Source organism: Chiloscyllium plagiosum, chromosome 3 (genome assembly GCF_004010195.1).
Source record: "Chiloscyllium plagiosum isolate BGI_BamShark_2017 chromosome 3, ASM401019v2, whole genome shotgun sequence".
In the NCBI taxonomy this organism is placed as follows: domain Eukaryota; kingdom Metazoa; phylum Chordata; class Chondrichthyes; order Orectolobiformes; family Hemiscylliidae; genus Chiloscyllium; species Chiloscyllium plagiosum.
This window is the reverse complement of record NC_057712.1, coordinates 98835529-98858607: the sequence shown is the minus strand read 5'-3', so window position 1 is coordinate 98858607 and position 23079 is coordinate 98835529. Positions and strand designations below refer to the sequence as shown.

Genomic DNA, 23079 nt, shown 5'->3' with positions numbered 1-23079 from the left:
AGTCACAGAAAGCGAGCATGCAAGTACATCAAGTAATTCAGGAGGCAAACACTATGTTACCCTTTAGCACTGGAGGATTTAAGTATCGAAGCAAAGTTGCCTTGGTTCAATAGTACGGAACACTAATGAGAACATATGAGAAATAGTATGTGCAGTTCTGGTCCCCTTGCCTAAGGAATGATATATTTTCCAAAGTCAGAAAGCAGAGGTTCACCAGACATTTCTTTGGCATTCTAATCCCACCCCCCACCCCCACAGAGGGCTGTGAAAACTCAACCACTTAGTAAAAAAAAAAGATAGATTTCTAGTTAACTAACGACATCAAGGGACATAGGAATAGCACTGGAATATGGCAGTGACAAAGATAGCGATCAAGTCTCCACATAGAATGACAGAGCAGGCTCAAGGGTGAGTGACTTGCTCCCAAGTCTCCAATTTTGCTGGGGTTCCTGAATGTCAAGGGCAGTCAGTCTATCTCACCTCACTTTTGGAATTCAGCTTTTGTTCATTGTACAAATGCTACTTGACAGCACAGTCTATGACAGTTTATATCACTTTGCTGCTAAATGGTGAATAGATATTAGGGCAGAAATAGGCCAAAAGGGAATTGTCCTGCTTTTGTGGAGAGGGTGTGCCTGAGCAGTTTTCCACATCCCTAGCATCTATTCAAAGTAGTGAATGGTTAAAATAGGGAATGGTTAAAAACACCAAACAAACAATCAGTCTTGTCATTAAAAAAATAAAGGTTAAATGAAGAAAAAGTTACTTTTCTTTGGAAGTACATTCGTAATTTGAGGATATTAAGCAAATGCTCCTATAGTTATTTCTGTAAATTTACAGAAAGGTCATTCTCATTTTTGCTGAGTATAATTTAAACTACAAAAGGAAAAGTGTATTGATATTTTGTTTTTAATAAACACACATATTAACATTTAACATTCTTAGACTTCATAGTTAGATGTAACAGTCGCTTGCAACAATACGTATGAGTCAACCAGTGTGTGAATGGGAGTCATATGTAAGGCAGACTAACTAAGGAGGGCAGATCATTCCCTGAATGACAATTTTTTTTTTAAAAAAATCTATGCACAACAACAGTGTCAGCCACTTGGCATATTCACTAAGACAAGTTTTCAATTGTAGATTCATTGAAACCAAAAAAGTTTATCATCTCTGTGGTAGGATGTGGACACATATCCTCAGTGCATTCACTTGAACCTCTGGATTACTGATTGGATTTCAGAACAGTTGCTATGGGCTGTCCCCAATGGTGAAATGAACAGTCTTTCCTCACTGGTCAGCTACTGCCTATCTCAAGGCAGTAAAGGTGTTGGCTTGCTACAGTGCATCCACTTCAAGGGGTGCTTGGAGCTTAACATTTCTGCTGAAAAACTGTTGTTCAGCAGAATACCAAATCAAACAAAAGATGATATCAAGCTAGAATGAGACACATCATAATAGTGAGATCGACAGGCAACCTACAGCTGATCAACTACAGCAGCTGTAATCAACACAGACTGGATAGAATGATCATGGACACAGCTCCACTCCCAGGTTTGCTGAGAACGGGCCATTAAAAGGAAAACATTACACGTTCATCTGGAAGGGAAAGAGTTCAGGGCCAATGAGAAAATAAAAGGTGCAGGTCTCACTTTATTGAGAACACTATTTTTGATGACAGAGCCTGCAAAACTATTCAGAACTGTCAACACAAACGGTGCTAATTAATGCCATGAATGTCCATTCTCTATTATAAAGGAAAAAGACTAATTCTATTAAGAGCCTGACATTGTTATCAGTCACACATCTTTGCCTACTGTAGAATTTTAACCAAAGACTTGGTACCAGCCATGAAGCACTATCCTCATTCTTCAGATATTATGGCCTGGGAAAAAATTGCCAAGAGCTGATAAAGATTACTTGAGCTTTGCTACTACCATAAATTGTGTAATTAAAACATGTTTTCCTCAAAAACAAAATCATGGAGAAATTTAATATAAAAAGAGAGTGGCACTAACTGGACCTGGATGACCAAATGTAATTCTCTGAACAGCATTCTCAATACATGCAGCTATGATAATGTTAGCTGTGACACAGATCACTCAAGAATTCAGCAAAGTTGAAATGTTTCAAAGCAAAAAACTGCTATCCTCATGTCAATATCAGCTAATGATAGGTCAAGAGATGCAATAGTAGACATGGAATATTCCAGAAAGCACAAGATACATTTCAAGTTTCAAAAAAAAAAATTGAAGGAATGGAATTTTATTTCAGATAAAGTATGCTTCTGGTTAGACTTGATGTTCCTGCACCTTGGATTTGCTTGGACTTATCAGTGTCATACTCCATGGAATGTGTGTTGATATCAACTACAGCTACTTTTGCCCCCTTGGCAAACAGAAAATAAAAATCGTACAATTATGTCCTTGAGTTTGATATCAAGGTAGATGTCAGGTCAGAGGATTAGACAGAATATTTTTTTTTTAAATCACGAACTGATATAAAAAGGAGGGAAAAAGAAAATCAGAGTACGAGAGAAAGCCAAAATACAAAAATAGGTGGGAAAAGTTTTTTTTTAAATATCTTACGAAAGAGTAATCAAAAGAATTGGCACTGTAGAAAAATCAGTCTATGGAATTCATAACAAAAAGGATAAAGAGACAATAGGCAAATTGAACAGATAGTGTGTGTCGGTCTTCACTAGACAGGATAAATGTAACATCTCAGAAATAGCTGTAAATGAGGAATTGAAAGGAGGGAGATACACAAGAAAATTCTAAATTATCAGGGAAGTAGTAATGTTCTGAATAAATTATTGGAACTGCAACTTGACATGCCCTCAAATCCTTGATTGCCTTTTAACCCTAGGATAAAGTCTAAGCTACTGAGATAATTGAAGGACTGGTTTTAATTATGCTAAAACTTATTCGATTCATGGACAGTTCCTTTAGCTTAGAAACTGGTTAATATAACTCTTTTATTCCAAAAAGAAGGGAAAGAGTCAAAAAACAAGACGCTACAGGCCAGTTAGCTTAACATCTGTCATGGGAAAGTAGTTAGATGTGGAGGCGCCGCTATTGAACTGGGGTGGTCAAGGTCACAAGTCACACGACACTAGGTTATAGAGCAACAGATTTATTTGAAATCACAAGCTTTCAGAGCGCTACCTTTTTGTCTGGTGGGCTATTAAAGATGTTTAACATGGTACTTGGATAAGTTCAAGGTAATCAGGCAGAGCCAACATAGTTTTGGTGATGGGAAATCATGGTTAACTAAATTTATTGGCGTTGTCGTTGAAGGAGTAAATTGTGCTGTGGATAAATGGGAACCAGTGGATGTATTGTATTCAGATGTCCACACCAAGGATTACTGGGGAAAACAAAAGCATATATTGTACTGGCAAGGGCAGAAGATTGCCTGGCTAACAAGCAGAAATAAATGGGTCTTTTTCAGGCCATCAGAATGGTAGGAGTAGTGCATCACTGTGGTCAGTGCTGGGGCCTCAACTCTTTATAATTTATGTAAATTATTTAGAAAAAGGGACTGAAGGTGTGGGTAGCTAAATTTGCTGACAACACAAAGATAGGTAGAATAGCGGGATGCGAATATTGAAGGAAGCTACAAGGGGATATAGATAGGTTGAGAGAGTGGATAAAGTCCTGGCAAATGAGAGTATAACATGAGAAAGTGTGAAATGATCTGATCATTCTGTCCTCTTTTGATATAATTAAAGCGGATGAAAGGAGACACCCTGCAACACCTACTCACCACGCTTTGATAACATCATCTCAGGCTGACATTGGATACCAGCAAATTCTTTTATGCCAGACCATATGACACAAGGCCCACAGACAGCACAACCTCTCAGTCATTCCTGTCCTCGATAGGAGAGATTTTAGATGCCAGCACACAGGAGAGGCTGGACCAACTGTGGATGAGCTGACCAAGACCCTCGAGAATACAACTCCCGGAAGCGATTGCTTACCAGCTGAGTTGTATTCAGCTCTGTGGGATTAGTTAGGCCAGGATCTGCTGGAGGTAGCGCGTGCAAATCCCTATGGAAAAAGGTATCACTCATCTACAAAAAGGGGAAAGAGAGAAGTTAGAAATTGGCAACCAATTTCACTGCTGAAGGTAAACTACAAAATCCTGTCTAAGGCCAGTGCCAACTGGGTTAGGTCTACTCTGGGATCGATGATTGACCTCGACCAAACCTGTGCTGTTCCCGGCAGGACAATCTCTGGGAGCTTTGCACTCCTCAGGAATATGATCACTTGCACACAGGACAGGCGCTGGACATCTACCTCAGCTTGGACGAAGAGAAAGCCTCCGACAGACTATCACACTTACATATTGGGACGTGCTCTCTAAAGTGGGCTTTGTGGAGGGAATTTGCAACTGGATCAGACTGCTCTGTACCAACATCATTAGTGTGGTCTTAATCAATGGGTGGGAATCAGAAAGCTTCCTGATCAGATCCAGATTCAGACAGGGCTGCCTATTCTCTCCTGCCTTGTTTGTATAGAGTTTTTTGCCAAGTTAGAGTCCATCAAGAAGGACGAGAAGCCGACAAGGGTGACTATTCCAGGCAGTGGGGCCTGTAGGTCAAGCCTCTCTATACATTGAGAACATTGCTATTTTCTGCACAGACTCGCTGTCCGTGCGCAGACTCACGAACATCCACAACCAGTTCAAACTGGCCTCAGATGCCAAAAAGGTAAATCAAAGCAAGAGCAAGGCAGTGTTCTTTGGGAAGTTCATGAGACATGATTTCCCATGCACAAAGCCATGCTGACTATCCCTAATCAATCCTTGTCTGTCCAAGAACGTGTAAATCCTGCCCCTCAGAGTTCCCTCCAACAACTTACCCACAACCGATGTCAGGCCACCGGTCTATAGTTCCCTGGCTTCTCCTTACCACCTTTCTTAATAGTAGCACCATATTAGCCAACATCCAGTTTTCCAGCACCTCACTTGTGACTATTGATGATACAAATATCTCAGCAAGGGGTGCAGCAATGACTTCCCTAGCTTCCCACAGAATTCTAGGGTACACCTGATCAGGAACTGGGGATTTATGCACTTGTGTTTCAAGACATCCAGCACTTCCTCCTCTGTAATGTGGACATTTTTCAAGATGTCACCATCTAATTCCCCACATTCTATATCTTCCACGTCCTTTTCCACAGTAAACACTGATGTAAAATACTCATTTAGTAGCTCCCCCATCTCTTGCAGGAACTTGATGGTTACTTCTTCAAAAAAAATGTCAAAGAGGATTGATGAGGGCAGAGTGGTGGACGTTATCAATATGGACTTCAGAAAGGCGTTCGACAAGGTTCTTCATGGGAGACTGGTTAACAAGGTTAGATCTTATGGAATACAAGGAGAACTAGACATTTAGATACAGAACTGGCTAAAAACGATAGAAGACAGAGGGTGGTAGTGGAGGATTACTTTTCAGACTGAAGGCCTATATCAGTGGAGTGTCACAAAGATCGCCTCTGGATCCACTACTTTTTGACATTTATGTAATGATTTCGACATGAACATAGGAAATATAATTAGTAAGTTTGCAGGTGACACTAAATTGGAGGTGCAGTGGACAGCCAAGAAGGTTACCTCAGATTACGACGAGATCTTGATCAGATGGGTCAATGGGCTGAGGAGTGGCAGATGGAGTTTAATTTAGATAAATGAGAGGTGCTGTGTTTTGGAAAAATAAATCTTAGCAGGACTTATACACTTAATGGTAAGGTCCTTGGGAGTGTTGCTGAACAAAGTGACCTTAGAGTGCAGGTTAATAGCTCCTTGAAAGTGGAGCAGCAGGTAAACAGTATAGTGAAGGTGGTGTTTGGTATGCTTTCCTTTCTGGTCAGAGTATTGAGTACAGGAGTTGGGAGGTCATGTTGCAGCTGTATACAGGACATTGGTTTGGCCATTTTTGGAATATTGTGTGCAATTCTGGTCTCCTTCCTATCGGAAAGATGTTGTGAAACTTGAAAGGGTTCAGAAAAAGATTTACAAGGATGTTGCCAGGGTTGGAGGATTTGAGCTACAGGGAGAGGCTGAACAGGCTGGGACTGCTTTCCCTGGAACATCGGGGGTTGAGGGGTGACCTTATAGAGATTTATAAAATCATGAGGGACATGGATAATACAAGTAGACAAAGTATTTCCCCAGTGGTAGGGGTGGGGGAAAAAAAAAAAAAAGAGCCCAGAAGTAGAGGACTTAGGTTCAGGGTGAGAGAGGAAGATATAAAAGGGACCTAAGGGGCAACTTTTTCACGCAGAGGGTGGTGAGTGTATGGAATGAGCTGCCAGAGGAAGTGTTGGAGGCTGGTACAAATGCAGCATTTAAAAAAGGCATCTGAATAGGTATAGGACTAGGAAGGTTTTAGAGGGATATGGGCCAGGTTCTGGCAAATGAGACTAGATTTAGGTTAGGATAGCTGGTTGGCATGGACGAGATGGATCAAAGGATCTGTTTCCGTGCTGTACACCTCTATGACAACTGGGCAGACTTATCTTGTATTCCCCTTCACAGTCAGGACAGATTTCCTGAAGGTATTGTGAGTAAGAGTCAGAAAGGCCAGGGCATATGCAAAATCTTGGAGAAGCGCATTGCCAAGGTGAGGCAGAAACTTGTCTTTTGGATGCACTATTCCCTCTTCATTACAGGTAAAAACCTGATCATCAGGTGGGAGGTGCTCTTGGTTATTGGCCCATTCCCCAAACCTGTGTAATTGCAGTCGCCCAAGCCATCTCCCACTTCATCTGGAGGTCCATGATTGAACATGTCTGCAGAGTCACAATGTCCAAACCTCTAGATAAGAGGGGGAAAACGTTTACTCAACACCACAGTCGTCCTGATGGCCACCTTTGTGTGCAACTTCATCAAGCTGTGTGGAGATCCTCAGTACACAAACACCAAGTATTGTGTGGAGGTTCTACTTGTCCCCAGAGTTGCGAAGGATTGGGCCTGGTCCCACTGCACCAGAACACTCCAAGTAGTTGGACTGTTCCATATCACCTCTACTTCATGGAGAAATTTGCAAAGAAAAACACCTTTGACCACAGATCCATCAGGAAGTGGTCAGCATGCAGCATTCTCGATACCTTGTCAGAAAAGGAGAGGATGGACCCTGTCACATTGTTCCCTGAGCAAAGTCATTTGACAATGTCTCATCCCCAGAGCTTTCCAAAATGTATCAAGACATCACTTGGCTGGTGGTGAGACGGTCACTACCACGTACATCCAGTCTGTCTGCACCACAGCATGCTGCTCTCAAAGCAGCTCAGGGTGGGGTGGGACTGGTTAGAGATTTCCACACATCTGCTTCTGCAGAGGAAGCCTGGAGAAAGACACATCGGTTTGTCGAAGTTCGTTCCAAGCAGCCATGTCATGCAGGCCTCTATGCTGTTCTGTCTGACAGACAGCCAAAAAAACAAACATACAAACAAAAAAAAAAAGACTGCACCTGGAGGACCATCAACTTGGTGAAAGACACTCTTTGGTCTGCCCAAAACCTGTTGGTCTTCCAGAACAAGGAACTGACCTTGACAGAGTGTTGCAGACTGGCACATTCCAAGGTCCAGGAGTATATGCTGGAGGGGCACACTAAAGCTTGGGGCAGCTGCTAGGAGAAAGTGAGGACTGCAGATTCTGGAGACCAGAGTTGAAAAGTGTGGTGGTGAGATAAAAGGTAGGAGGGGGGAGCTGAACACTAACTCCCCCTCCCACTCCTCCAAGGGCATGCAGGCCCTTGGCCTCCTGCATCGCCAGACCCTGGCCACACGACACCTGGTGGAAGAGCACCTCATCTGCCACTTGGGAACCCTCCAACCACACAGGATGAATGTAGAATTCACCAGTTCCCACCTTTTATCTCAGCCCACTTGGTGCACCAGTCTCATTCCTGAAGAAAGGCTTATGCCCGAAACGTCGATTCTCCTGCTCCTCGGATGTTGCCTGGCCTGCTGCACTTTTCCAGCCCCACACTGGGGCAGCTGCTGCCAAGGTGCAGCATCAGAAAGACCACTGCCTGAGGTCTTTCAGCCAAAGAGAAGTGCGCGTTTGTCCAGTTATCAGACCCTCCCCCCAGACTGTGTGTGAGTGTGAGTGTGTGAGAGAGAGAGAGACCCCCCCTTGGCCATTAGAAATCTCTCTCATTTGTGCATTGAACAATTTGAGTAATCCAATCTCCTTGCTTTCTGGAAAACAAAATACCACATCTTAAATTCTCATCTATCTTAAAAGCAATAATTTTTAACCAAACTGTCACCTCATTTTACTTTTTCCAATAAAAGAAAACATCCTCCTTGCATCCACCTATCATTTTTTCACCGAATATTGTTGGTCTCAATAAGCTCATCTTGCATTCTTCTAGACACTAAGAGATACAGGCCCAATCTGTCAGCTTTTCCTAATAAGCCAACCTCTTCATCCCTAGAACCAGTGAACCCTCTCTGAACTGCTTCTCACACTTTTTCCCCCACATAAGTGCAAAACTGTATCAAGTACTTCACAGATAACCTAGCAAGAGTACATACAGCTGCAGTAACATCAGGAATGAACAAAAACATTGGTCTTTCTGCAGACAGTTGCCTTGTTTGAGTGACAGGGGGGGAAGAGGCAAGTGGTAAAGGAATTAAATCAGTGACATTTTCATTTATAGTTACTACTGGTTTCCAATTGAAAGTGGTTGGGGTAGAAATGCTCACATCCAAACAAATTATATTCAACCATTAAGAAATTTGTATTCAAAATTCCCCATTTAACATATAAACGTATGTATTCAAATAGGAAGGAAGAAGGCAGAGATATGAGAAAGAAATTGCCAAGAAGATCGTCAGAAGAGAACTAACACCAATGTTTTGGAATAGTGCAACCTGAACTATAATTATAGAATTAACAAGATTAATTATGCTATCAAAATTCCAAGTGCATGTTACACAGAAACGGAAACAGAACAAATGCAGCCCTGCAGGAGGGAATATCTACACAAAGACACTGTCTCAGTGCCGTCCTATCTCAGATCTTTAATCACAATCTCATACGGTCAGAGGCTTCTGCAGCCTCGGCCCTGTCCGCAGACGTGGCACAAAAAAAACCTCGCAATCAGCCCTGTCCCTGTTGAGCCAAGGCAGAGAGAGAAGGGAGAGTGACAGGGAGAGGCGGTCTCCTGGCTCACTGTCGCCCAAGGGGCCGGCTCTGCCAAAGGGTCAGGGCGGCAGGGGCCCGAGCATGGCCGGGGGGACGGGGGGGCGTCTCCCCCAGCCCACAGCAGGCCTGGGCTCAGGGCAGCTCCTTACCTCTCGCTAGATGAAACGGACACTGCAGAGGGAGAAGGTGGCGGTGAAAACAGCAAGGAACGAGGACACGGTAACCATGATCACAGGCGGCGGCAGCAACAGCGGCACAGGCTCCGGTTCCAACTGAAATGTCAGCACCGAGCCGCACACCCCAACATCACCAACTCCTATTGGCTGTGACATCACAGCCCCACTGCTGGTTGGCTGGGCGCTCCACCAATTGTCTCCCTGGGTGCAGGGTGTCTCCAGGTGGAAACTGACAGCCTGACTGTATCTGACCGTCTGAGTGCCTGTGAATGACAGTCTGAGTGTGTGACAAACAGTCTGAGTGACAGTGACGGACAGTCTGATTGTGTGACAGTCTGAGTGTATGACACTCTGAGTGACAGTGACTGACAGTCTGAGTGTATGATAGTCTGAGTGACTGTGAATGACATCTGAGTGTGTGACAGTCTGAGTGACAGTGACTGACAGTCTGAGTGTGTGACTGTCTGAGTGACTGTGAATGACAGTCTGAGTGTGTGACAGTCTGAGTGACAGTGATTGACAGTCTGTGTGAGACAGTCTGAGCGTATGACAATTTGAGTGACAGTGACAGTCTGAGTGTGTGACAGTCTGAGTGACAGTGACAGACAGTCTGAGTGTATGATAGTCTGAGTGACTGTGAATGACATCTGAGTGTGTGACAGTCTGAGTGACAGTGACTGACAGTCTGAGTGTATGATAGTCTGAGTAACTGTGACAGACAGTCTGGGTGTATGATAGTCTGAGTGACTGTGAATGACATCTGAGTGTGTGACAGTCTGAGTGACAGTGACTGACAGTCTGAGTGTGTGACTGTCTGAGTGACTGTGAATGACAGTCTGAGTGTGTGACAGTCTGAGTGACAGTGATTGACAGTCTGTGTGAGACAGTCTGAGCGTATGACAATTTGAGTGACAGTGACAGACAGTCTGATTGTGTGACAGTCTGAGTGTATGATAGTCTGAGTGATTGAGACAGACAGCCTGAGTGTGTGACAGTCTGAGTGACAGTGACTGACAGTCTGAGTGACTGTGACAGTCTGGGTGTATGATAGTCTGAGTGACTGTGAATGACATTCTGAGTGTGTGACAGTCTGAGTGACAGTGACTGACAGTCTGAGTGTATGATAGTCTGAGTGACTGGGACAGACAGTCTGAGTGTATGACAGTCTGAGTGACTGAGACAGTCTGAGTGTGTGATAGTCTGAATGACTGTGACAGACAGTCTGAGTGCGTGACAGTCTGAGTGACTGCGACAGACAGTCCGAGTGTGTGACAGTCTGAGTGACTGCGACAGACGACAGTCCGAGTGTGTGACAGTCTGAGTGACTGCGACAGACAGTCCAACTGTGTGACAGTCTGAGTAACAGTGACTGACAGTCTGAGTGAATGATAGTCTGAGTGCATGACAGTCTGAGTGACTGTGACAGACAGTCTGAGTGTGTGACAGTCTGAGTGACTAATAGTCTGAGTGACTGACAGTGAGCGTGACAGTTTGAGTGACTGGTAGTCTGAGTGATGTGAAGGTACTGGTGTTGGACTAGGATGCACAAAGTTAAAAATCACACGACACCAGGTTATCGTCCAACAGGTTTATTTAGAATTACAAGCTTTTGGAGTGTTGCTCCTTCGTCAGGAAACTAGTGGGGCAGGATCATAGGGCACAGCATTTACAGTAAAAGATCAAAGTGTCATACAACTGATGTGATGTACTGAACAAATCTAGATTGCTGTTAAGTCTTTAATAACTTCAAATGGGTTGCAGGTTTCAATTCATTAATATATAAATCCCAGAAAATGTCTATGTTTAGAATCAATCTAAACATCAGGTCATAGACAGAGAACACAGGGGGCTAACACCTTCAACATATTGTCTAGCTATCATCATTATTAACAGCTAACCCGAGAATGCAACTTTTAAAAAAAGGTTTTGTGGTTTACACATGAAAGAAGTGAAACTATCACTGTATTCTAACAGATGAAAGGCTTAACAGACAATCAATTTTTCAATATATAATTTCAGTTACATCACACTGATAATTTTTGCTATAAATTCTGTGTTACGATCGAGCCCTCCACAATCACCTGATGAAGGAGCTTCGCTCCGAAAGCTAGTGTGCTTCCAATTAAACCTGCCACATACATGGTGGGTGGTGTCCCCACATGTAATGGTGGTAACCGTGTCGACACTATTACACGTCTTACAGTGTCTGCCGTGACAAGGTTGTATGGTGTTCCCCTGAAGACCAGGCAGTTTGCTGCGAACAATGATCTAGTTGAGGTTTGGTGGTTGTTTAAAGGCGTGTAGTGGAGGCATGGGGAAGGTCATGGCGAGGTGCTCATCCTCACTGATAATGTGTTGCAGGCTGCAAAGAACATGGCATAGTTATTCGGCTCCCAGGAAGTACTGGAAAACAAAGGGTACCTTACTGGTTGCAGCTTGTGTCTGTTTCCTGTTGGACTATAACCTGGTGTTGTGTGATTTTTAACCATGAAAATGTTGGCATACTGGGGTGCAAATTTGGTCCCCATGGCCATTCTGTGTGTCTGGATGAAGAACTGGTTGTCAAAGGTGAAAACGTTTTGGTTAATGATGAAGTGGTTGAGTTGTAGGTCGGTGCTCAGAGATTGGCAGTTGTTGGTACTGAGTACTGAGGCTGTTGCGGCGATGCTGTCATTGTGGGGGATGCTGGTGTAGAGTGCTGAAACATCCATTGTGACAAGGAATGTTCCCGGTTCGACTGGTCCGTGGGTGCTGAGTTCCTGTAAGAAATCTGTAGTGTCGCGACAGAAGCTGGGGATCCCCTGTACAATGGGTTTCAAGATGCCTTCAACATTGCCAAAGAGATTCTCACACAGGGTCCCATTGCCTGATATGATGGGACGTCCTGGTGTGCTGGTTTTGTGTATCTTCGGAAGGCAGTAGAAGTCACCTATGGGAGAAGTATTTAGGATAAGGGCACGTAGGGAACTTTGAAGGACTGGATTGAAAGTCTTGATCAATGTTGTTAGTTCATGGGTGTGCTCTTTGGTCGGATTGGCTAGTAGTTGTCTGTAGTGTTCCGGGTTGTTCAGTTGTCGGTACACTTCCTTGCAGTAATCTGTTCTATTCTGAATGACGATGGCTCCTCCTGGTTTGATGACAATATTGCAATTCGTTTTGAGAGCATGGATGGTGTTGTGTTGTGATCGTGATGTTTTGCTCTGCCTCATGACATTTACCACTTTTTCTTGATAGTTTGAACGTACGTGTTAAGCCCAGATCAGCGGCCCTCCAGTGAGATCTAAATTGACTCCTTCTTTGGTCGCTCCTCTATAGATCCCTGTGTCGATTCATCAGTGGGCTCATTGGGATCACTGCAAAGAATTCCCAGAGTCTCATTTGTCTGATGAATGCCTCTGTGGCTGCTGCAAGACCCATGGGGTTCATTTTGGTGGTGGGGCAGAAATTGTGCTCCCTGCTAAGAACTTCAATCTCTTCCAGTTAAAGGGTGTGGTCCGATAAGTTGACAATTGATTTCCCCACGGTGATAACATTTTCCACTGTGATGCCGGGGAACTTAGCTACTGCCGGTGGTGATGCCAAGTTTCTCCAGTTTCTTGTTCTTGGTGTGCATGTATGTGGTGTAGTTTGTCGCCTTGCCTGTTTGGCAATGTCCCGCCACTGTAATGCTGTATCCTGAGAGCAAGCTGAGAATGTGGACTCCATCTGAATTTCAAGGTTGTGACGCCTGCTGTAGAGTTGGTGCACGAGCTGATTGAGGAGTTTGCGAGAGGTGTGGTGACAAAGTCTCCCTGCGTAGGCTGTGTTGTAGGTCGACTTGAGTGGGTTTGTGATCCTTAATCTTTTTGGGATCTTTGCTGCTTTCCTGCACTTCCGCAGAAACTTGATGTCTGTATTGATAATTGCGATCTTCTTGGAGATCCTCTTCACTTTGAAGCAGCAGTTAGTGGTGTTGTTGGCAATCATGATTTGAGGTGCCGGTGTTGGACTAGGATGGCCAAATTTAAAAATCACAAAACACCAAGTTATAGTCCGACAGGTTTATTTGGAAGCACTGCTTCTTCATTAGCTGGTTGTGGAGCAGAGTCTTAAGACCCAGACTTTAGATTAGAATCCCTACAGTATGGAAACAGGGCCTTCGGCCCAACAGGTCCACACCGACCCTCCGAAGAGTAACCCACCCAGACCCATTCCCCTATATTTACCTCTGACTAATGCATCTAACACTATGGGCAATTTAGCATGGCCAATTCACCTAACCTGCACAAGTTTGTGATTGTGGGAGGAAACTAGAGCATCCGGAGAAAACCCATGCAGACACTGGGTGAATGCGCAAACTCCACACAGACAGTTGCCCGAGGTTGGAATCGAACCCAGGTTCCTGGTGCTGTGAGGCAACAGTGTCACCGTGCCACCCTAATAGCCACCCTTATAACAACAGAATTGCAGTATCATGGGATGTAATATTAAACAAATTTAGTTTACATCTTTCATCTTTTAGAATGACCATGTTAGTTTTGGTTTCTTCATATATAAGTCCCAGAACCTTTCTCAAGATAGCCTTTAACAATCGGTGTTATCTCAGCTCAGATACTGCATTGAAAGTGTGAAGTTAAAGTCTGTCTGTGTCCCAATGTTATGTCAGACTGATTCTATTTCTAAAGAGGGATTTACAGAATCTTACGTGGATTTATGCAGTTTTTGAGCAAAATAAAATGTAATTCTGCAAGTACAAATGCATCCCACAAACGTGGTGTGTGTGCGCGTGCAGGGGAGACCAAGTCTGTGATTGTTGTGTGGTAACCATTCACCCGTTGTCGTAGCCTTTGCTCGGTATCACCAATGTACTCTCAGGACCAGGAATATTCCCTCCCAATCAGGGAACACTTCAGCGGTCCAGGACATTCAGCCTCGGACCTTCAGGTGACCATCCTCCAAGGCGGACTTCTGGAAGGCAACAACGCAAAGTGGCCGAGCAGAGGTTGATAGCCACGTTTGCTGCCCATGGGGATGGCCTCAACTGGGACCTTGGGTTCATGCCACACTACAGGTGACCCCTTACATTATCTACTCTCTCTCTCTTACACACATACACACACACTCCTCCAGATGCGCACACTCATGCAGGCCCTCTCTCATACACAAGCTCTCTCTCATATGCTCACACACACCCCCCCCCCTACATTCACATGACACATAAACCCTCTCACAGACTTATACCCCATTACATTCACACTCACACACAGACACACGTGCTCTCACAAACATTCACACCCCCCCACACACAAACTCACTCGGTCTCCCCTGCACGCACGTATACACACACACACGTTTGTGGGATGCATTTGTACTTGCAGAATTTCATTTTATTTTGTTCAAAAACTGCATAAACCCATGTAAGATTTTGTAACTCTCTCTTTAGAAATATAATCAGTCTGGCCTAACATTGGGACACAGGCAGACTTTAACTTCACACCTTAAATGCCTTATCTGAGCTGAGATGGCGCCTATTGTTAAAGGCTATCTTGAGAATGATTTGGAGATGCCGGTGTTGGACTGGGTGTACAAAGTTAAAAATCACACAACACCAGGTTATAGTCCAACAGGTTTAATTGAAAGCCCACTAGCTTTCGGAGCGGCCCTCCTTCATCAGGTGGTAGTGGAGGACACAATCCTAACACAGAATTTATAGCAAAACTTTACAGTGTGATGCAACCGAAATTATACATTGAAAAATTGATTGTCTATTAAGTCTTTCATCTGTTTGAATACCATGATAGTTTCACTTCTTTCATGTATAAACCACAAAACCTTTTTTTTAAAAGTTGCATTTTCAGGTTAGCTGTTAACAATGGTGATAGCTAGACAATATGTTGAAGGTGTTGCCCCCCTGTGTTCTCTGTCTATGCCATGATGTTTAGATTGATTCTAATCTAAAAAGTGAGATAACAGAGTTTTACATGAATTCATGCAGTTTTTGAGCTCAGAGTTTTACATGATGTTGAAAGTGTTCTGTTGTCTGTGTCATAACGTTTAGACTGAGTCTAATCTAAAAAATGAGTTAACAGAGTCTTACATGGATTCATACAGATTTTGAGTAAAGTACAATGTAACTCTGCAAATAAAAATTCACCCCACAAACGTATGTGTGTGTGTGTGTGTAGGTGTGTGTAGCTGTGTGTGTGTATATAAGAGTGTGTGTATGTAGGAGTGTCTGTGTGTGTGTATAGTGCAATGGTGGTCACCTGTAGTGTGACATGAACCCAAGGTCCCGGTTGAGGCCCTCCCTATGGGTACTGAACTTAGCTATCAGCCTCTGCTCGGCCACTTTTCGCTGCTGCCTGTCCCGAAGTCCGCCTTGGAGATTGGTCACCCGAAGGTCCGAGGTCGAACGTCCTTGACCACTGAAGTGTTCCCCAACTGGGAGGGAACCCTCCTGTCTGTTGATTGTTGTGTGGTGCCCATTTATCCGTTGCCATAGCCTTTGCTCGGTTTCCCCAATGTACCATGCCTCAGGGCATCCTTGCCTGCAACATATAAGATAGACAACGTTGGCTGAGTCACATGAGTACCTGCCATGTATAAGATGGGAAGTGTCCCCACGCGTAATGGTGGTATCTATGTCCACACTCTGACACGTCTTGCAGCGCCTACCATTACAGGGTTGTATGGAGCTGTCCTGAGAACCGGGCAGTTTGCTACGAACAATGATCTGTTTGAGATTTGGTGGTTGTTTAAAGGTAAGTAGTGGAGGCGTGAGGGAGGTCTTGGTGAGGTGCTCATACTCATTGATAATGTGTTGCAGGTCATGAAGAACATGGCGTAGTTTTTCAGCTCCTGGGAACTACTGTACAACGAAGGATACCCTGTCGGTTGCAGCATGTGTCTGTCTCCAGAGGAGGTCATTACGGTTCCTTGCTGTGACACATCGGAACTGGTGGTCAATGAGTTGGGCATCATACCCCATTCTTGTACTTCCTGAGTACTTCCAGGTGCCCGTCACGTTCCGTCTCATCTGAGCAGATCCAGTGTACGTGTTGGGCTTGTCCATAGGGGATGGCTGTTTTAATATGTTTTGGGTAGAAGCTGGAGAAGTGTAGCATTGTGAGGTTGTCTGTGGGTTTGCAGTAGAGTGTGGTGCTGAGGTGATCCATGATGGAGATGCATGTTTCTGTAACTCAGCACCCACGGACCAGTGAAACCAGGAACATTCCTCGTCACAAGGGACGCTTCCGCACTGTACACCAGCATCCCCCACAATGATGGCATAGCAGCAACAGCCTCAGTACTTAACACCAACAACTGCAAACCTCCAAACACCATCCTACAACTCATCCGCTTTATCCTTGATCACAATGTCTTCACCTTTGACAACCAGTTCTTCATCCAGACACATGGAACAGCCATGGGGACCAAATTTGCACCCCAATATGCCAACATTTTTATGCACAGGCTCGAACAAGACTTCTTCTCTATGCAGGATCTCCAGCCAACATTATACACCAGGTACATTGACGACGTTTTCTTCCTCTGGACCCATGGCGAGGAGTCACTGATAAAACTACACAGTGACATCAACAAGTTTTATCCCACCATCAAACTCATCATGGACTACTCTCGACTATCTGTCTCATTCTTGGGTGACCATCCTCCAAGGCGGACTTTGGGACAGGCAGCAGCGAAAAGTGGCCGAGCAGAGGCTGATAGCTAAGTTCGGTACCCATAGGGAGGGCCTCAACCGGGACCTTGGGTTCATGTCACATTACAGGTGACCACCATTGCACTATACACACACACAGACACTCCTACACACACACACACACTCACACACACACACATACTCAGGCGCTCCTATACACACAAACACACATATATACAGATGCACACACAGACACCCACACACACCCTTCCAGACACACACACTCCCACACTCACACATGCACCCCCTCACAGACTTAAGACATTCTACACTCACTACACTTTCTCACACTCAAAACCCCCACCCCAGACACACACACACACACAGGCAGACAAAGACCCACATGCACACATATATTTTGTGGGGTGAATTTGTACTTGCAGAGTTACATTGTACTTTACTCAAAAACTGCATGCATTCATGTAAAACTCTGTTATCTCACTTTTTAGATTAGAATCAATCTAAACATCATGGCATAGACAGAGAACACAGGGGGCTAACATCTTCAACATGTTGTCTAGCTAACACCCATTGTTACAGCTAACCTACAACTTTTTAAAAAAAGGTTTTGTGATTTACACATGAAAGAAGTGAAACTATCATGGTATTCGAACAGATAAAAGACTCAACAGACAATCAAGGTATTTTTCAATGTATAATTTCAGTTACATCATACTGTAAATTTTTGCTATAAATACTGTGCCTTAGAATTGTGTCCTCCACTATCACCTGATGAAGGAGCAGCACTCTGAAAGCTATTGTGCTTCCAATTAAACCTGTTGGACTATAACCTAATGTTGTGTGAAAACTAACATGGTCATTCTAAAAAGTGAAAGACGTAAGCTATATTTGTTTAATATTACATCCCGTGACACTGCAATCCTATAAAGTCTGTGTCTTATGATTCTGCTCCACAACCACCTAATGAAGGAGCGGCGCTCTGAAAGCTAGTGCTTCCAAGTAAACCTGTTGGACTATAACCTGGGGTTGTGTGATTTTTAGCTGAAAATATGTTGCTGGAAAAGCGCAGCAGATCAGGCAGCATCCAAGGAGCAGGAGAATCGACGTTTCGTGCTCAGGCATGCTGCCTGACCTGCTGCGCTTTTCCAGCAACACATTTTCAGCTCTGATCTCCAGCATCTGCAGTCCTCACTTTCTCCTTGTGTGATTTTTAACTTGGTTTTTAGCAGTTTGACTGACTGTACCTCTAGTGTCTGTTTGATTTTTCTGTTTGTCTTAGAGACTGATTATTAGTTTGTCAGCCTGATGGTGTGATGGACTGGCTGTGTATTTGACGTGAGGAGAGATTATTTCACCTAAATGGTTCTGAGTCTGTGGAATTCTGTATCTCAAGAGGGCCATGGATGCTCCATTTCATGTAGTATCTTTAAGATGTGTAAATTGAGATGTATACATTTTTTGGTCTGTCAGGAAACCAAAGGATATAGTGAGTGGACAAGGAAGTTGAAGACCAGTGGTGGTGTTGGATGGCAGAGCAAGCTTAACAGAAATTCTACCTGATTCTATCCCTTGCATTTGTAGGTTTTGTCTGGTATTTTGTCTTTTTAACTATCTGTATGATTGACTGGCTGCTCACACAGGATGCGAGTCTCTGCTCCACTGGAATTTTTTGTGTTGTCTTTATAATTTGCAAATGGAACTATATCAGCTGGCCTTCATAGTCACAGTGTTAAAATCATTGAACTCCCTTCCCACCAGCACAGTGAATATACCTGTACCACATGCACCACAGCAACTCAAGAAAGAATCTCATCACCACCTTCTCCAGGAAATTACCGACAGGCAATAATTGCTAGCCTTGCCAATGATGCTCACATACCATTAACAAATTTTTAAAAACACAAACAACAATTTTTCTTTGAATTGTACTAAATAATTTCTTCAAATGGTTCCATTCTATGAAAGCAATAAATTCATGCACTTTCATTACAAGCCATTTCATAATTTGGGGTTTCGTCTATAGGGCATGCGATATATGGTAATAAACTATTTTAAAATATTCTGTCAGAAATATTGCAACTGGATTGCGTATCGACATTTCTACTTTTTATGCTTTTTTCTATAAAATGAAGAAAATATCAATTAGCATAAAAGATGCCTTGTCAGCAAGAAGTTTTTCCCCTTTTCAGATAAAGGACCAGATGAATTGTGTTGATATCCTCACTTCCCTGCGACGTGTGTGTCTGAAAGTATAGAGTGAACTAATTGATTCACTGATCATACAGGGTTATTAATCCAAATTTAAACCTGTGCCAGCCTTAATCTCAAATAAACTTCAATTTCTCAGAAAACCCATGTCCGTTTGCCTCATAAATTAGTTTATTCCCTAAACAAATATTGATTTAGTTGGTAAGTGTTTCCAGTATTTATTGTTTCATTTTAACCATTACGAATTAACAATACCTTCTCACTTATATCATCTAAGCCAGTATGAGTATGAGGGGTGGAGGAAACAAATTTTAAATTGTTTAAACTCTAGATGTTGCACTTAGAAAATTTAATGTTAAAACACCACTGAGAACTCATTTAGACTTTTCAGTTCAAGTATTTGGTACCCTTGTTTGGGATGGGCTCAAGCAGGATTGAGAAGCCACATGATCTCTTCTACTCTTATTTTTGTTTATAGACTTAAAAGAATGTAGGCTGCTGTATAAATAGATGCATGGCAAATAAAATTCAAAAGTGTAAATTATGAGTCGATACACATTTGTAGGAAGAATAAAGAGAGATTATACATGCAGATTATACATGCTAAATGATACAATTTTAAAAGAAGTGAAAGAAGACAGATCTAAGGACGTTTGCACAAATCTCTAAAGGTGACAAGACAGGGTAACAAAGCAGTTAATAAAGCACATGGGTTCCTGGGCTGCATAGAAATCAGAAGTTTAAGCCAAACCTAAATAAAGCACAAATAAAATGCTAGTTCTCTTCAATTGCAGGATTCTGACCTATTCTTGGCACCATACTCTCAAGAAACTCTGAAAAGGCTTTACCAAGAATATAAAAGACCTAGATTAGACAGGCTCTGCGGATGAGGGATTACAGTTATTTAACAAGACCAAGAAGCTAGGATTGTCCTGCTTTAAGCACAAAAGGCTAAAATGAAATTTAATGGAAGTTGTTTAAAATCATGATGAATTTAAATAGAGTAAGTAACAAGAAACTTCTTTCCAATGGCTCAAGGACCAACCTTCTGAGATAAGTTATTTTTGGCAAAAAGACCAGTGACAGTATAAGGAATAGCATTTTCACTGAACAAGTGGTTACAATTCTAAATGCACTGTCTAATGGGTGGCATAGTGGCACAGTGGTTAGCACAGCTGCCTCACAGCACCAGAGACCTGGGTTCAATTCCTGCCTTGGGCAACTGCCTGTGTGGAGTTTGCACATTCTCCCTGTGTCTGTGTGGGTTTCCTCCCACAGTCCACAGGTGAATTGGCCATGCTAAATTGCCCGCAGTGTTAGGGGAATGGGTATGGGTAGGTTGCTCTTCAGAGGGTCAGTGCGGACTTGTTGGGCCGAAGGGCCTGTTTCCGCACTGTAAGTAATCTAATCTAACATTGGATAGTCTCATTAGTAACCTTCACAAGAGAACTTGATAAATACTTAAAGAAGAAAAAATATTATGGAGATACGGGAAAAGAGGAACTAACAAGATCTCACTTTTGATTTCAATCCCCATAGAGACTGACAGCTTTTAAAAAGATGGATTTCTCAGCAACTAACAGAAAGAAAAGCACGACAGGATTTCACTTTATAATATATTTTTTGTAAAAATCCAAGGTAAAATCAATACAGATCAACAATTAACAGGTAATTAATACATCGCATTAATTAAAATATTAACTTTCACATTAACTAAGGAATGCAGCTGATGAATGTCTTACAAAACCCTTTTCACCATGCACTGTGCTTTTGACAGTATGTAGTATTATGTAGGAAAGTCCCACAATCATTCTCAATTCTTCAGCAACATCACTTCTCCCCATCATGTCAGGATGTAACTTCCTTCAATAACCATTCCATTGAGCCTGAGTTTTCATGGATCAGTTGCCACTTGCAAGCCACATGTTAACAAATGTGTCCCTTAAATCTTCAAGAGATCTGTCTGTTCCGTTTCCTCTGAACAGAAACTGAATTCTCACTGGCACTGCTTGGTCAGAAGCACAGGACCACACACCTTCCCCGCAGCAGCTTCTTTGTCTCCCTGCATTTTAAATAAGTGTCCTTTTGTTTCTGTGAGATAAAGTGAAATAATCTTAGTACAGGGACCTGATAGCAGTCATTTCAACAGCATTTCTCCAAGCTGAGATGTTCTTTCATCATAATATTCTTTTTGGTTTAGATTAAGGACGATATTTTAAAACAAAAGTGTCCTTTAAAGCTCACCATTGTTGACACTTTGGAAGAGCCTGTGCGGACTAAGTGGGTCTAGTGCCATCCTCTGTGCTGCACTGTTCCATGATGGAGTGAATGTGAGAGTTTACAGTAATTTATACAACTGGACAAACTTTTTGATTCTTTGATGACAGGTTAATGTTACATCAAAAATGTCAAGGAACAGGACTGAAGAGCCCGTTGAGCAAAATAATCCTCCAACGGCCTTGGTACTCTGTCAAGATCACAATTTTACAAAATACTTAATTTATTGCAGTGTAAATGCCCAAATGAACTTTGGATGAGTAAAATAACTGCACAGAGGCAACATCGATGTGACCAAGGAACCAGTGACATGCAATACCCAGAGCAAGCAATGCTTATGTGAAACCAAAGCTGAGGGGAAGGGTAGGAATTAAATCAAAACAAAATTGGAGGCAGAAATAAAGCACTCCACTCTCCATGGTGTCTACATCTCCCTAAAGAGATTGAGAGTGTTGGTGGATACTATGTGCTCCTTTTCCAGGTCCGCCCGGGCTCTAACGTAGCCGCGGAAGAGGGACAGGCAATCGACCATAACGTGCCCCTCCATAGCCCACTGCCTGGACCTATTTATGGCCAGTTTGGCCAGGCCCAGGAGCAGACCCATGAGGAGGGGCTCTAACCTACCTTCCCCCCTCCACACCAGGTGCCATCTCCCAGTTATAATTTTATTTCTAGACTCTAAATCTCTTGGTTATATTTTTTTCTCTTTTTTCATTACCCCCACACTACTGCTTAACTGCGGTAGTGCTTATATTTTCCCCAGAACCCATGTGCATGTGCAGGTGTGAGACACAGTGAAAGACAACAGGTGTACAACTCTTTATTCGATTTCCACCACCAGGAAGAAAGGAAACACCCAAGTGGCCAGTGACAAGCAGTGTTCTTCTCAGAGGGCAATGCTGCGTGTTCGAACAGTGAAGGGGAGGGCTGGGATTAAATCAAAATAGAGTTGGAAGGGGAAATAATACATTCCACTCCCTGCGGTGCCCACCTCTCCCTGAACAGCTCAAGGGTTTTGGTGGACGCCACATGCTCCTTCTCCAGGGACACCCGGGCTCTGACATACCCACAGAAGAGTGGCAGGCAATCAGCCATAATGACCCCCTCCACAGTGCACTGCCTGAACCTGTTTATGGCCAGTTTGGCCAGGCCCAGGGGCAGACCCTGAAGGAGATCCTCTGACCTGCCCTCCCACATCTGCACCGGGTGCCATCTCCCAGTTACATTGGTCAGTCAAGGCCTTCCTAATTGGCTCAGGTTAACAACCCCAATCAAGGACCTCATAGTCAACAATATCTGGTTTGGTTCTAATCACTACAATGACTTATATTTTATGTGGGAAACATTAAGCCAATGGTGAGGTTAGTATAAAAGATGTACAACTTGAAAGTGGCAAAAGCATAGGTTTTAATTAACATTGGAAAGAAGGTCAAAGCAGATGAAGACATGAATTGTCCTTTGCAATGGATAACATCTGGGTTTTAAATTCAGCTCAAATCAAAATAAAGAGATCAATTTTAGTGGTCCTTTTTAATTGATTTTAATACTTTTTTAATCAAAACCTGCTAAGCTTGGCTTTCTCAAAATACAACA

At 43.2% G+C, this 23079-nt stretch overlaps 1 protein-coding gene across 2 annotated transcripts in view; it reads right to left on the bottom strand.

Moving 5' to 3' along the window:
• Positions 1 to 9456, bottom strand: part of ibtk (inhibitor of Bruton agammaglobulinemia tyrosine kinase) — a 112972-nt gene extending 103516 nt beyond the window's left edge. For both annotated transcript variants that reach the window (XM_043686948.1, XM_043686949.1), the window contains exon 1: positions 9315 to 9456. The gene's annotated coding sequence lies outside the window, so the exon portion shown is untranslated. The remainder of the gene's footprint in view (positions 1 to 9314) is intronic.
• Between the last annotated feature and the right edge of the window lie 13623 nt (positions 9457 to 23079).